We start from the raw sequence: 17,122 nt of genomic DNA on the forward strand, positions 1-17,122 counted from the left end.
GGGAATCAGTGTAAATTACTGATTTTAAAAAGCAGTCAGGAGAGAGATTTTTTAAAGCTAGTTTAATTGCGAATAATTCAGCTGAAAAGATACTGAATTCAGGAGGAAGGGCTGCTGATACAATTGTATTCGGAAACACTGCAGCTGCTCCAACTTTTGAATTGGATTTAGAGCCATCTGTGTATATTGGTAAAAAATCATTATATTTTTGAGTGTGAACAGCATGAACTTGTCTGATATTTGATGATTGCAAGATATTCTTTCCCCACTGACAGAGGTAAGTGTCACAGGTCGGTATAGGAGGTGGAACCCATGGTGGTTGAGTACAAGTGGCGACTTGTTTTACGGAATGGATGGATACATTCCAAACCTGCAGTAGTTCAAGGAGGCGATGACCAGCTGGTTTTACTATGCTAGGTTTATTTCTGTACAGATTTTCAAATGGCGGATTGAAAAGATATGGCTGAATGGGATGTGAGGCACAACTTTGTATCTTGACAGAATACTTCAGCAAAAGCAATTTCCTACGTAAAGATAGTGGCGGCTCGTGAGCATCAATGTAAAGGCTATGTGCTGGCGATGTTCTGAATGCGCCAAGTGCAATCCTCAGTGCACTGTGTTGTACTGGATCAAGCCAGCGTAATGCGCTCTTTCTGGCAGAGTCATAAATGGGAGCTCCATAATCAAGACGAGATCTGATTAATGCCCTGTATAATCGAAGAAGGGAGGTACGATCTGCACCCCACGTTTGTGCAGATAAAGCTCTTAGTATGTTTATCTTTTTTAAGCAGGCAGTACGTACTTTTTTAATGTGCTCTAAGAAATTTAGCTTGTTGTCCATGATTAAACCTAGAAATCTAATATTACTAGTGACTGGGATGGAGATATTAGAGATGTAAAGTTCAGGATCCAGATGAAGTTTGCGTTGTCTACAAAAATGGATAGCAACTGTTTTCTGCTGCGAAAGCCTATAGCCGTTTAGACTGGCCCATTGCTGTATTTTATTTAATGATATCTGAAGTTGTCGTTCAATAGTTCTCATATTTTGGGAATGACAGGAGATGGAAAGGTCATCTGCATAAAGGTAAGTTTCTACAGTATTTGGAAGTTGTTTAGTGATAGAATCTGTTCTTAGAGCAAAAAGAGTGGCACTCAGTACTGATCCCTGTGGAACACCTTCTTCCTGAATGAAAGTTGCAGAGAGGGCATGTTGGTATCGTACTTGAAACGATCTAGTGTGTAGAAAATGCTTTATAAATATAGGAAGGTTGCCCCGCAGACCAAGAGAGTAAAGATCTCTTAGTATGCCATGCCGCCAGGTGGTATCAAAAGCCTTCTCTATATCTATGGAAACCATTACTAGATGTTCATGCTTAATAAAGGCATTACGAATGGCAAATTCAGCTTTCACCATAAGGTCCAAGCATGACCTGTTTTGACGAAAGCCATACTGACTATTGCTCATTAACTGTTCTGACTCAATGATCCAGACGAGTCGACAGTGGACAATTTTTTCTAGAATTTTGCTGAGGCAGCTTGAGAGGGATATTGGTCTATAGCTATGGGGATTGGTTGGATCTTTTCCAGGTTTTAAGAATGCCAAAACAGTAGAATGATGCCAAGCAGTTGGATATATATTTTCTAGAAAAATACGATTGTAAAAGAGCAGAAGGAGATGCAAAGCTCTGTCATCAAGATGTTGTAGCATGGCGTAATAGATTCGGTCTGGTCCGGCAGCACCATTGTGGGCTGTTCCGATAGCATGCAAGAGTTCGGAATATTGTAGGGGTTTGTTATACGGCAGAAGGAGAGCAGTTTGGAAGTTAACAGAGTGCTGTTCTGCAGTGTTTTTAATTCTCTGGAAAAGTGGAGTATAAGCTTCCGTCGCTGAGATTTCAGCAAATGTGTTGCCCAAAGCATTTGCGATATCTAGAGGACTAGATAGATCTTGCCCATTACAGGACAGAATTGGTGATGGTACGGTAGGGAACTTACCAGAAAGCTGTCTAATTTTTTTCCATATTATTTTGGTGTCAGTGTTTTTGTTAAAGCTTGATGCAAAACGGATCCAGGATTCTTTCTTTGCTTGCCTTTGTATGAAGCGTGCTTTTGCCTTTGACTTCTTATAATTTATTAGATTGGGTGTTGTTGGATATTGCCGAAACAGATTCCAGGCTTTATTTTTTGCTTTTTTGGCTTTTGTGCATTGCTCATTCCACCAATAATTATAGTGCTTACGAACCGAGGGATTTGATAGTGGTATTGTTTCTTTAGCCACATTTAGGAGATGTGACGTGATGTATTTTGTCACATCATCGATAGACTGGAGACGGATTTTTTCCTCATCAAAAGATATTGATGACCGGAATTTTGCCCAGTTTGCTCGGGAAAATTTCCATTTTCTGCAGGGTTGAGCTGGAGGAGTCTGTGCTATTAATAGGTTGCATACGATGGGGAAGTGATCACTACCCATTATATCATTTAAAACATACCACTCTATGGTCGGGACCAGTAATGGGGAACAAATGGAGAGATCTATGGCTGAGGTATGTCCATTTGGGAGCTGAACGTGAGTGTGTGTGCCAGTATTGAGTATGGTGAGGTTTACTGCCTCTATTAGGCTCTCAATGAGTCGACCTCGTCTATCTAATTTAGGATCGCCCCATAAGGGGTGGTGCCCGTTGAAGTCCCCTAACATACAGAGAGGTGGAGGTATCTGTATAAGGAGATCTTCAAGATCTTTTAAACAGTAGGTACGGTTTGGCTGTAAGTAGATTGATACTAAAGTTATTTCAATATGGAGCTTTATACGCACAGCAACAGCTTCTATTTCAGTTTGAAGTGGAATATGTTTAGATGGGATCACTGAATTTATCAGGATTGCTACACCACCATGGGCAGCATTTGCTGTATTACGATCCCTTCGATAAAGGCAATAGTTCTTTATCGAAGGAGAAATTTGCGAAGTTAAGTATGTTTCCTGAAGACAAATGGCAACTGGAGAAAATCGATTTATTAGATCTTGGATATCGACTGTATTGCAACGAAAGCCTCTGCAGTTCCATTGTAAGATACAAGGCATTATTTGTGTTTAGTTGATGGAGCTGATTCTGACTGCTTTTTGAAAGTTATTGGTTTATGGCGTTCCAATTTGTGTTTGTCTTTTTTTTGGAAGACTGGCCGACCAGTGTCCATTTCTTCTTCTTCGGCATGGATCTCTAAAAGAGGATCTTCCTCTATAGATGTGCCATCTGTGTCCATGCTTGTGTCTCGAATATTTTTGATTATATTTGAATTTGTCATACATGGTGTAGTAGCACTCATTGGAGGAGGAGATTCCGCTGGTATTGTAAGAGGAGTATTATTTGCTTGGTCTGAGAGTTTGGGTTGTTGTTTAGGTACATTTGGTTTTTCCACAGAGAGGACAGTTCTAGCCCAATCTGAAATTGAAATATTAGTAGGAACTGTAACATTAGTTTGAGTAGAGACTGTTTGGTATTTTTTAACTGCATTAGCATAGGAAATATTTTTATTCATAGTAGGTGCCACTAGTCTTCTCGCTTCTGGGTAACTCACTTTGTTCTCGACCTTGTATTTTACAATTTGTTTCTCCGTTTTCCATTTTTCACAAGTTCTAGAATAGGCAGGATGATCACCTTTGCAATTTGGACATTTCATTTTAGTAGTCGTACAGTCACTTTGTATGTGATCCGAGGAACCACAGTTGGGACAGACAGGAACTCCTCTGCATACAGTTTGTGAGTGACCATACTTTTGACATTTAAAACATCTTAAAGGATTGGGAATGTACGGGCGGATTCGGCAAAGTAAATAACCTGCTTTTACAGAGGAGGGTAAGTTGGGTGTATTGAAGGTGAGAATAATATTTCTTGTAGGTGTAAGTTCATTATCTTTTTTAATCATTATTCGTCTTGCTTCAATTACATGTTGTCCCTGCAGCTCTTGGGTTATTTCTTCCTCGGTAACGTTCAATAAGTCCCAACTGGATATCACACCCTTAGATGAATTTAGGGTTGTGTGCGGTGATATTTTGACTGGAATGCCAGCAAAACTTGTAAGCTGTAACAGCTTCTCAGAATGTCTGTGGTTGGTGGTTTCTACTAGTATGTCTCCTGATTGCAGTCTCTTCACCGTCTTGGGAGATCCTGCAATACCCTCCAGATGTTTTTGTATGACAAACGGAGACAATTTATTAATGGGCTGACTAGTAAGAGAGTGGATAATTAAGAACGATGGGCAAGGTTGCTCCATCCGATCAGTCTTTTGTCTCTTAGGATTTTCGTTCTCAATATCCTGATGGTCTGTGTTTGCCATGTTTGCTCCTTTTAGCCCTTGGCAAGTGGTCTTACTTGCAAAGATTTCCGGCCCCGCCACGGGGAGGCAGGAGCAGTGCCGCTAGGAGGCCAAGCGGTTAAAGTGTTAGTTAGTTAGCGAAAATAGAAATATATGGATAAATAAAGAAAGGTGAGTTTCCTTTCTCTGTTCTAACTTGTGGCTTTTAAGTGTAGAACGATATAGAAATAAAGCTGCTAATAGAAACGTAGGAAATTAGAAAAAACTTTAATCGCTTTTGATGAGCACTCTGTTTTCGCAGAAAAATAGCTTGACCTCGAATTCGCTTGGCACCCGGGGCCGCAACTGGTCAAGGCAATGGGTCTATAGCTAGTAGGGTTTGTCGGGTCTTTTCCTGGTTTAAGGAATGCAAGGACTGTAGCGTGGTGCCATTGTTCAGGGAATGTGTCTTCCCGGTAGAGCCTATTGAACAGATCAAGAAGTGACTGCAGTGATTCAGCACTTAGTTCCTGTATCATCGAATAATGGATATTATCTGGTCCTACAGCGCTACGCCTAGATGTTGACAAGGCTCTATGTAGTTCGTAGGTAGTGAATGGTAGGTTATATTGATCTTCTGCTTTTGAAGAAAAGTTTAACTTTTGTTTTTCTGAATTTGCTTTGAATCTTCTGAAAGCTGGTATGTAACTTTCTGTTGCTGATGTTTTGGCAAAAGTTTCTCCTAGTATATTGGCAATTTGGGTAGGGTCAGAAATGTTCTGCCCTCTCCATTCCATGATAGGCTGAGGTGTCATTTGATATTTACCACTCATTTTCCTGATTGTTTTCCAAATTTTATGTGTGGGAGTTGCTTGATTGATGGTTGAAGTGAAGCGAATCCAAGCGGCCTTTTTATTACTGCGTCTAATGTACCTCGCTCTTGCTCTAACACGTTTAAACTGAATGAGATTAGCGGTGGTTGGATAGCGCCTGAAAGTATTCCAAGCTTTATTTTGGTCTCTTTTTGCTACACGGCATTCGTCACTCCACCAGATTTTTGGGTGTTCAGGTAATTTTGAGGAGGATTTTGGTATAGCTTTTCTTGCTGCATGTAATATAGTTTTTGTGACATACTCAATCACTTCTGTGGTTGGGGATTTTTGTATAATTTCAGGATCCAGTTTGGCTAATTTTTTATACATCTCCCAATCTGCTTTATCAATTAGCCACCGAGGAATTCTAGTAAGATGATAAGAGGGCTTATTCAGTAATTCAATCGTAATGGGAAAATGATCACTATGCAGTGGATCATTTTTTGCCGTCCACTTTAGAGTAGGATACAAAGTTGCTGAACAGATAGATAAGTCTATTGCAGTATATGTTCCAGAAGGAAGGTGAACATAAGTAGGTGACCCGTCATTTAGAAGGAGAAGGTTGTTATCATCTAAAACTTTTTCAATTAGCTTTCCTCTTTGGTCTATATTGTTGTTACCCCATAGTGTGTGATGACCATTTAAGTCTCCCAGAATGAGGAAAGGTGTGGGGAGTTGAGCTATGAGGTTGTTTAGATCATTTTGTTGGATGGAAAGGCTTGGTGGGATATATAGGGAGCAGATTGTAATATGGATGTCAGCAGCTACACGGACCGCTATTGCCTCGAGGGGAGAGTTCAGTAAGACCTGTTTGACGGGAACATGTGGGTTTGTTATAACAGCTACGCCACCATGTGCAGTATTTTGAACGGTTCTATCTTTTCTAAAGATATTGTAATGAGACAGTTTTGGTGTGTCTTGAGGTTTGAAATATGTCTCTTGGAGGCAGAGACATATTGGTGTATATTTATAGGTAAGGTCGTACAGGTCATTAATATTGGCACGGAAACCACGACAATTCCACTGAATTATTGTGTTCATTGTTTATCTCTAGTTAGACTTTCCGATCGTTTTCTTGGTGCTGAGGTTCTCTGTTTTTCACTCTTGTTTTTATCTTTCTTTCGAAAGTAGGGCCTTTCTGTTTCCATTTCTTCTTCTACAAAAATGTGTAGGACGGGGTCATCTGTGGGTATTTCCTTAGTATCCATTTCCTGTTGGTGAGCAGAAGTTACGATTTGTTTTTCTTTGTGCCCTTCATCCGGGGAGTGGGGATTTTCGATTGGTATAGAAACAGGCGTATTGACTGCCTGAGTTTGAGTTGCATTGAACAGTGTTTTTACATGGTTCGAGAAAGACTCTTTTGGGGGTACTGTTAGTTCAGTTTGCGATGCGGTTGATTGGAATTGTTTGGTGATTTGAGCATACGTAGATCTATTTGCAAGGTTTGGTGGTGAGATATTTCGCTTAGCTTCTTGGTAGGACACGTTATGATTGGTTTTATAAATCTGAATAAGTTTCTCAGTTTTCCAGCGTTCACATGTTCTAGCGTAAGCGGGATGATCTTTTTTGCAGTTTGGGCATATCGGTTGGGGAGCAGTACAGGCTTCGCAGTTGTGTTCAACTGACCCGCACTTTGCACAAGCAGGAGTTCCCCGGCAAGCTGTCTGGGAATGTCCGTACTTCTGACATCGGAAACACCGTAGTGGATTTGGAATATAAGGTCTGACATTACAGACCAGATATCCAGCCTTAATGGATGCTGGGCGATGTGGTGTATTAAAGGTCAGAATGAGATTGCGTGTAGGAGTCAGAACTCCTTCTTTTCTGGTGGAAATTCTCTTGACCTGTATAACGCCTTCTTCTTTAAGTTCTTCAAGCATCTCCTCTTCGGACACATCTATTAAATCCCAATCAGAGATCACTCCTTTAGAGGTGTTCAGTGATCTATGGGGTGTCACAATAACTGGTATTCCAGCAAAGAGATTAATATTCAAGAGTCGCTCTGAGTGTTTACTATTAGAGGTCTCGATCAGAATATCTCCTGACCTAAGTCTTTTTACAGACTTAGGAGCTCCAGCTCTGCTTTCTAATTCCTTTTGTATTCTAAATGGCGAGATTTTGCCAATTGCATTTTCACCAGTTGAGTGCATGATTAGAAAAGCTGGAGAAGGATAGATGTCAGAGTCAGTTTTCTGCCGTTTTGAAGTTCCTGTAATAGAACTATCTTTCTTTTTTGATGTCTGGGGTGCATCTGGCAGCCCAGATAAGTCTGAGTTTGATTTACTCATGACGTGCTCTTTTTGGCCCCGGGAGATTATCTTTTTCTCCCAGGTTACCAGCCCCGCCACGTGGAGGCAAGAGCGGTGCCGCCTAGTGACCCAAGCGAAGTGAAGGTTAGTATTAACGAAAAATAAAAAAGGGGGTTAAAGAAAGGTACTTTCCTTTCTGGGTTATATAATTTGAAAGATCTATTCAATTATAATGCTCAAGAGTTAACGGACTTGCGAAACTCAGGAGAAACGTATATACAGTAAAGCGTATCAGATAATCACTATGAAAAGGCGCTGTGGTCACTAATATCGCTTGGCACTCGGGGCCTTGATAATGCATTCATTATCGAATCAACCAGTAAGCAATTTGTCTCCCTTTGTCATTCAAAGGTGTCTTGAAAATTCAGCAGGAACACCAAAAATGGTAAAACGACTTCAGTCAGGAGATCTATTAATTGAAACCACGCAGGCAAGACACTCTGAACTGTTATTGAAACTGTCAACTATAAGCGGAATCCCAATTAAAGTCACGCCGCATAATACACTGAACTCCTCTAAAGGAGTAATAAGTGAGTGGGATCTACTAAACGTCACTGAAGAGGAAATAGTTACGGAATTACAAGAACAAAAAGTAACACAAGCAAGGCGAATCATGATCCGGAAAGACGATAAACTAGTTTGTTTGTATTGAGGTGTAATGGCGCATGGACTACGGGGGTCATAATGCGCCAGTTCATACGGTGTGATGTGTTTTTAGGGTGTTTACTTTCGATTTCAATTGTTCATTTTAACCTGATTTATACGTTCTTGTTTAGTCTGTTGCTTATATTCACTTCCTTAGAGGAGGTGGTATAAATTGATTGCTTTAAGAATTGGTATTGGTATTGGTATTGTTATTTCTGGCGCAAGGGCTACTAGGGCCATATTGCGCCTATCAAAGGTATGGAGTTCAGACATTGTGATTATAGAATCATATCAGATGCGATCATATAGTTGTATCTCTTTGAGGAAGCAGAAAAATTCTTGAAGATTTGCATCATTGCCTATAATATGACGAAGTGTTAAAGGTTCTTGAAGATTTCGTATAATACTGAAAGAGGATATTCGGGCGTCAGCGTATAGTGTACAATCAATGAGAATGTGTTTGATTGTGAGAAAAGCGTTACAGTGCGTACACTTAGGAGGATCGTCTCCTGTGAGTAGATAAAGATGGGTGAGGTGACTGTGACCGATTCGCGCTCTGGACAGGAGCACTTCTTCCCTTCTGCTTGCACGGAAACTGGAAGTCCATAACTGTGGTTCAGATTTTATTTGCAGGAGCTTGTTCTGCGGTTGAGCTTGCCATAGAAGTGTCCACTGTTCCTTACATACATGTCTTATATAGGATCTGTAGTCAATGTATGGAACGTAGTAATTTGTAGATGTTATGTTGGATGATTGTTTTGCTGCATAATCCGCTTTTTCATTACCTGATATCCCCATGTGGCCTGGGATCCAACAAAAGATGACTACTTGCTGTTGCTCTTGGATATGCATCAGCCGAGATTTTATTATTGCTATTACAGGATGTGTTGGCGAGGAGGAATTTTGCAAGGCTATAAGTGCGCTCTGTGAGTCTGTATATATCACAGTTTTTTGGATTGACAGATGGAGGATATTTTCTAAGGCAAGGTTGATGGCCCATAATTCTGCTGTGTAACTGCTGCATTCAGTGGGCAAGGAAACAGAGATGGTGTTATAGGGAAAGACAGCTGCAGCCCCGACTCCACTTTCAGACTTTGATCCATCAGTGTATACTTTTGTAAAATGTGGATAATTTTGTGTGTGAGCAGTATGAAGTTGCTGTATATTGATATTAGCAAGCGAATGTTTTCCCCAGTTTAGGAAATAGCTGTCACAGGATACTTTAATAGAATACCATGGAGGATCTGCACTGTTTGAATTTTTGAAGACTCTGTCAAGATGTATATTCCAGGTTTGCGATAATGCTTGCAATCTGATACCAGTAGGTTGAACTGCTCTAGGTTTGTTTCTATAGTGCATAGAGAACTGTGGATCATTAAGTATTGGCCGAATGGGGTGAGTAGATACACTTTGAATTTTAGCAGCATAATTTAGGAGTAACATCTTTCTCCTGAGTCTGAGGGGTATTGGTATTGGTATTGGTATTTCTGGCGCAAGGGCTACTAGGGCCATATTGCGCCTATCAAGGGTAAAGGAGTCCAGATATTGTGATTATAAAATCATGTCAGATGCGGTCATAGAGCTGTATCTCTTTGAGGAAGCAAAAAAATTCTATTAGATTTGCATCATTGCCTATAATGTGACGAAGTGTTAAAGGTTCTTGAAGATTTCGTAGAGTACCGAATGAGGCTTTTCTGGCAGCAGTATATAGTGTACAATCAATGAGAATGTGTTTGATAGTGAGAAAAGAGTTGCAGTGAGTACACTTCGGAGGATCGTCTCCTGTGAGTAGATAAAGATGGGTTAGGTGACTGTGACCGATTCGCGCTCTGGACAAGACGACTTCTTCCCTTCTGTTTACACGGAAACTGGAAGCCCATAACTGTGGTTCAGATTTTATTTGCAGGAGCTTGTTCTGCAGTTGAGCTTGCCACAAAAGTGTCCACTGTTCTTTACATACATGCCTTATATAGGATCTATAGTCAATATACGGAACGTAGTAATTCGTCGATGCTATGTTGGATGATTGTTTTGCTGCATAATCCGCTTTTTCATTCCCTGATATCCCCATGTGGCCTGGGATCCAACAAAAGATGACTATTTGCTGGTGTTCTTGGATATGCATCAGCCGAGATTTTATTGTTGCTATTACAGGATGTGTTGGCGAGGAGGAATTTTGCAAGGCTATAAGTGCACTCTGTGAGTCTGTATATATCACAGTTTTTTGGATGGACAGATGGAGGATATTTTCTAAGGCAAGGTTGATGGCACATAATTCTGCTGTATAACTGCTGCATTCAGTGGGCAAGGAAACAGAGATAGTGTTATGGGGAAAGACGGCTGCAGCCCCGACTCCACTTTCAGACTTTGATCCATCAGTGTATACTTTTGTAAAATGTGGATAATTTTGTGTGTGAGCAGTATGGAGTTGTTGCATGTTGATATTAGCAAGCGAATGTTTTCCCCAGCTTAGGAAATAGCTGTCACAGGATGCTTTAATAGAATACCATGGAGGATCTGCACTGTTTGAATCTTGGAGGACTTTGTCAAGATGTATATTCCACGTTTGCGATAATGCCTGCAATCTGATGCCAGTAGGTTGAACTGCTCTGGGTTTGTTTCTATAGTGCATAAAGAACTGTGGATCATTAAGTATTGGCCTAATGGGGTGAGTAGATATACTTTGAATTTTGGCCGCATAGTTTAGGAGTAACATCTTTCTCCTGAGTCTGAGGGGAGGTTCATGGGTTTCAATATAAAGACTTTGTACTGGCGACGTTCTATAAGCACCTACAGCAATCCTGAGGGCAGAATGTTGAATAGGGGCAAGACATGATAACACGCTTTCCCTAGCAGAATCATACACCGGGGTACCATAATCAAGGCGAGATCTAATTATGGCTCTATATAAGTGAAGTAGGGTGCAACGATCTGCACCCCACGATGTAGAAGAAATAACTCTTAGTAAGTTCATTTTTTTCTGGCAAACAGTCCGTAGATGTTTAATGTGTTCTTTAAAGTTCAATTTATTGTCAAAAATCACACCAAGAAGACGAACGCTGTTCACAACTGCGACAGGTTGGTTTCTTAGGTGTATTTCAGGATCTGGGTGCATCTTTCGTTTGTTACAAAAGTGAATGACACTAGATTTCTGATAAGATAGTCGGTAGCCATTCTGTGTCATCCATAGTTCGATATTATTTATTGATGTTTGAAGTTGCCTCTCAATATAACTCATGTTTTGTGAACTGCAAGAGACCGTCAGGTCATCAGCATAAAGGTATGAATTCACTGTATTGGGAATAACTTTAGTCAACTGGTTTATTCTTATTGCAAACAAAGTTGCACTAAGAACAGAGCCCTGAGGGACTCCTTCTTCTTGTATAAATGTTTTGGAAAGGACTTGCCGGTAGCGAACTTGAAAGGTCCTCTGCTGTAGGAAATTCTGTATGAAGTAAGGTAAGTGACCTCTCAGATCCAGGGAATGAAGATCTCTCAGTATGCCAAAACGCCAAGTGGTGTCAAATGCTTTCTCTATATCGAGACATGCCATGACGAGATGCTTATTTTGAATAAATGCATTCCTAATATTTGTTTCTGCTTTGATCATAAGATCCAGTGATGATCGGTTTTTCCTGAAACCAAATTGATTATCAGATATCATGTTTTGGGAATCAAGGTACCATGTCAGTCTACGGTGTATTATTTTTTCTAGGGTTTTACTTAAGCAGCTGGTGAGAGAAATGGGTCTATAATTATTAGGCATAGAGAGATCTTTCCCTGGTTTGGGTATTGCCAGTACAAAAGAGTGACGCCAGGAACTGGGGAATGACTGTTCCATGAAGATGCGATTATAGAATGTCAGAAGGGAAGATAGCGATTTATTATCTAGATGTTGTAGCATTATGTTGTATATTCCATCAGGGCCAGCAGCGCTGTTCCTTGCAGTGGATAGAGCCTCTTGAAGTTCTAGCATAGTGAGTGGTTGATTGTACGGTAGAGACGATTTGGTTCTGAAATTAAGCTGGAATTTTTCAGCTGAAGTCTTAATCTTCTGAAAAGATGGTTCGTATGCCGTTGATTGAGATAACTGTGCAAATACTGCGCCTAGGGCATCTGCAATCTCTGCAGGAGTAGACAGTTCTAGCCCATTCCAGGTGATAAGTGGGGAGGACAATGGGTGAAATTTTCCATTTAATTGCCTGATTTTTTTCCATATAATTCTGATGTCAGTATTTTTATTAATTTCAGTTGCGAATCTAATCCAAGAGTCTTTTTTTGCTTTCTTCCTAATATGTCGGGCCTTAGCTCTAAGTTTTTTGTAGTTTATCAGATTAGCAGTGGTAGGGTATTTGCGGAACAAGTTCCAAGCACGGTTTTTTTCTTTTTTTGCATTTCTACAGTCCTCATTCCAACAGTAGTTTCTGTTTCTACGGATGCTTGTCTGTGTTTGTGGAATGGCAATAGATGCAGCTACTAGGATCTGTTTTGTAATATGGTTGGCAGCCTTGTCAATTGGATGATATTCAATGGTCTGGTTGTCAAAGGATACGTGGGAAGCATATTTTGTCCAATCTGCCTTAGAAAATTTCCATTTTGTGCTGGTTTCTGAAGTTATGCAGAGTGAAGTTTGTATTTTACAGATTATTGGGTAGTGGTCACTACTGAGTGGATCGTCCAGAGCAGTCCACTCAATATTAGGAAAGAGGATAGGAGAGCAGATGGATAGGTCTATTGCAGAGACTGATCCGGTTGGGAGATGGAAATATGTTGGTGAGCCTGTATTTAATATGGTTAGATTTTGGCTGTCGACAAGCATTTCAATGAGCTGTCCTCGGGCGTCTATGTTCGGAGATCCCCACAATGGATTGTGTCCATTGAAATCGCCCAGTAAACAGAATGGGGTTGGCAGCTGCATAATGAGATCTTGAAGTTCTTGAAAGGTACAAGGATAACTGGGTGGCAGATAGATAGAAACTAGTGTTAGGCTAATGCCAATCGCTATTCGCGTGGCAACAGCTTCAATCGTAGTTTGTAGCGGAATGCATTTACAAGGGACTCGTGAATCTACGAGTATGGCTACCCCTCCATGAGCATTTGTGGTTGTAGGTCTGTTGTTGTTGTTGTTGTTGTGGGGGTTTTCTGGCGCATAAGCAGCTTTGGCTATAATGCGCCTATTCCTTTATTGTAATAATATATGAGAATTTCTTCTTATGTCAGAAGAGGCAAAAATCAGAAATGACTATAAACTCCAATTTTCTTCAGAAAGTTAAAAAATTCAGGGATATTTGCATTGTCACCAATGACATTCTCTAGAGTTATTGGTTTGCGAAGGTTAACCAAAGATAGCAGGGTTGTATTTCTGTCTTGATTATAGTGTGGGCATTCGATGAGAATGTGTTTCACAGTCAGATTTAGAAAACAATGTGGACACTGTGGTGGATCATCTCCTGTGAGTAAATGAAGGTGAGTCAAATGTGTATGGCCTATTCTTGATCTTGAAAGGAGTACCTCTTCTCGTCTTGATGAACGGACACTGGAACGCCAAATTCTAGGATCCTGTTTAAATTGAAAAAGTTTGTTATGTGTTTGAGAGTGCCAGAGTGCTGTCCATTCTGTTAGGCATGCGTCACGAATGATTTGTGGGTAGTCTGATGCTGGAACAGGGATAGTGGTTAAATCTAAGGTAGATGGATTTTTTGCCGCTTTATCGGCCAGTTCATTACCAGAAATTCCAGAATGGGATGGAATCCAGCAGAAGGTGATCATTTGGTGGCGCTCTTCAATCTGCAGTAATAATCTTCTAATTTCATTTAGAAGAGGGTGAACTTTATCTGTGGAGTTAGATAATGCCATAATTGAGCTGAGGGAATCAGTGTAAATAACAAATTTTAGTGAGCAGCCAGAACAGAGGTTTTCTAAGGCTAGTTTAATTGCATATAATTCTGCTGAGAATATACTGAATTCAGGTGGAAGGGCTGCTGAAATAGTGGTATTTAGGAACACTGCTGCTGCTCCAACATTTGAGTTAGATTTAGAGCCATCTGTATAAATTGGAGAAAAGTTAAAATATTTGTGAGTGTGAATTGCATGAAGTTGTTTCACATTTGATGCTTGAAGAACATTTTTTCCCCATTGGCAAAGGTAAGTGTCACAGGTGGGTAGAGGAGTAGGAGTCCATGGTGGTTGAGTGCATGTTACTACTTCTTGTACAGAATGAATGGGAACTTTCCAATCTTGCATCAGTTCAAGAAGGCGAAGACCAGCTGGTTTTACTATACTAGGCTTACTTCTGTAGAGGTTTTCTAGTGGTGGATTAAATAAATATGACTGAATTGGATGCGAGGCACAGCTTTGTATTTTGACAGCATACTTCAGTAGCAGTGTTTTCCTACGTAGTGTTAACGGGGGCTCATGAGCGTCAATGTAGAGGCTATGTGCTGGTGATGTTCTGAAAGCCCCAAGTGCAGTCCTCAAGGCGCTGTGCTGAACTGGATCAAGCCAGCGCAAAACACTTGCTCGGGCAGAATCATAGACAGGAGCACCATAATCAAGACGGGATCGGATTAATGCCCTGTATAGCCGAAGTAAGGAGGTGCGATCTGCACCCCATGTTAGGGCGGATAAAGTTCTGAGTATATTTAACTTTTTTAAACAGGAAGTACGTACATTTTTAATATGGTCTAAGAAATTTAATTTGTTGTCAAGGATTAATCCTAGAAATCTGATGTTACTATTGACTGGGATGGAGAAGTTGGAAATTTGGAGTTCAGGATCCAGATGGAGTTTGCGTTGTCGACAAAAATGGATGGCGACTGTTTTCTGTTGTGAGAGTCGATAGCCGTTAAGGTTGGCCCATTGTTGTATTTTATTCAGTGATATCTGAAGCTGCCTTTCAATTGATCTCATGCTTTGGGAATGACAGGAAATGGAGAGGTCATCCGCGTAAAGATATGACTCAACTGTGTTTGGAAGCTGTTTAGTGATGGAATCTATTCTAAGAGCAAAAAGAGTGGCACTCAGCACACATCCCTGAGGAACACCTTCTTCCTGAATGAAAGTTGTAGAGAGCTCATTTTGGTATTTTACTTGAAACGATCTAGTGTATAGGAAGTTCTGTACAAATATGGGAAGGTTTCCGCGTAGACCGAGAGAATAAAGATCACTAAGTATGCCATGTCGCCAGGTGGTGTCAAAGGCTTTCTGTATATCTATAGTAACCATAACCAGATGCTCGTGTTTAACGAACGCATTGCGAATGGCAAATTCAGCCTTGATCATGAGATCTAAGCATGATCTGTATTGTCGAAAGCCATGCTGACTATTGCTCATGAGATGTTGTGACTCTATGATCCAGACGAGTCTATTGTGGACAATTTTTTCAAGGATTTTGCTGAGGCAGCTTGACAGAGATATAGGTCTGTAGTTATGGGGATTGGTTGGATCTTTTCCAGGCTTCAGGAACGCCAAAACAATAGAGTGGTGCCAAGAAGCTGGATAAGTTTTTTCTAAAAAAATACGGTTGTAAAAGACCAGGAGGAGGCGCAAAGCTTTGTCTTCAAGATGTTGCTTGTTGTTGTTGCTCTGGAGGTTTAATGGCACATCAGCTGCTAAGGCTATAATGTGCCTATTCACTTATTATATTAAGACATGAGTTTTCTCTAAATCAAAAGAAAATCAGAAATAATTGAAAAGCCCAGTTTGCCTGAGAAAGTCAAAAAATTCAGAAATATTTGCCTTATCACCAATCAGGTTTTCAAGAGTAATTGGTTTATGTAGATTAACCAGTGAGATCAAGGATGAAGTTCTCGCTTGTTTATAATAGGGGCAGCCAATAAGAATATGTTTTACAGTCAAATTGTTGGAACAATGTGTACATTGTGGTGGATCATCTCCTCTCAGTAAATGAAGGTGGGTCAGATGTGTATGTCCTATTCTTGCCCTTGAGAGGACTACTTCTTCTCGTCTCGATGTACGGACACTGGAGCGCCAAATTTTCGGGTCTTGTTTAAACTGAAAGAGTTTATTATTAGTCTGGGAGTGCCACAGGGCTGTCCATTGTGATAGGCAAGCAGCATGAATGGTTAGTGCATAATCTGATGCTGGAACAGGGATGTTGGTTACATCTAAGGTAGTTGGATTTTTTGCAGCTTTATCGGCCAGTTCATTTCCTAAAATACCGGAATGTGCTGGAATCCAGCAAAAAGTGACCTGTTGATTGGGTTCTTTAATTTGCAGTAATAAGCTTCTGATTTCATCTAGAACAGGGTGAACTTTATCTGAGGAATTACATAACGACATGATTGAGCTGAGGGAATCAGTGTAAATGACAGATTTTAAGGAACAGTTAAAATGAAGATTTTCTAAAGCTAGTTTTATTGCGTATAATTCAGCAGAAAATATACTAAATTCTGACGGAAGGGAAGCTGATACAATTGTATTTGGAAACACTGCAGCTGCTCCAACATTTGAATTAGATTTAGAGCCATCTGTATAAATTGGAGAGAAATCAGAATATCTTTGAATGTGAACTGCGTGAATTTGGTTGATATTTGCTGCTTGCAAGGAATTCTTTCTCCATTGACAGAGGTAAGTGTCACAGATTGGAAGAGGAGGAGGAGTCCATGGAGGTTGAGTATAAGTTGCTACCTGCTTTACGGAATGGATGGAAATATTCCAAACTTGCACAAGTTCAAGAAGGCGAAGACCAGCTGGTTTTACTATGCTAGGTTTGTTTCTGTATAGGGTTTCTAACGGTGGGTTAAAAAGGTATGACCGAATGGGATGAGAAGCACAGCTTTGTATCTTGACAGCATATTTGAGTAACAGTGTTTTCCTGCGTAAAGTTAGTGGGGGCTCATGAGCATCAATGTAGAGACTATGTGCTGGCGACGTTCTGAATGCACCAGTTGCAATTCTCAAAGCACTGTGCTGAATGGGATCAAGCCAGCGTAATGCACTCTTTCTGGCAGAATCATAGATTGGAGCACCGTAATCGAGACG

This window comes from Mastigoproctus giganteus, chromosome 12, assembly GCF_048544385.1.
Source record: "Mastigoproctus giganteus isolate SK-2022 chromosome 12, ASM4854438v1, whole genome shotgun sequence".
In the NCBI taxonomy this organism is placed as follows: domain Eukaryota; kingdom Metazoa; phylum Arthropoda; class Arachnida; order Uropygi; family Thelyphonidae; genus Mastigoproctus; species Mastigoproctus giganteus.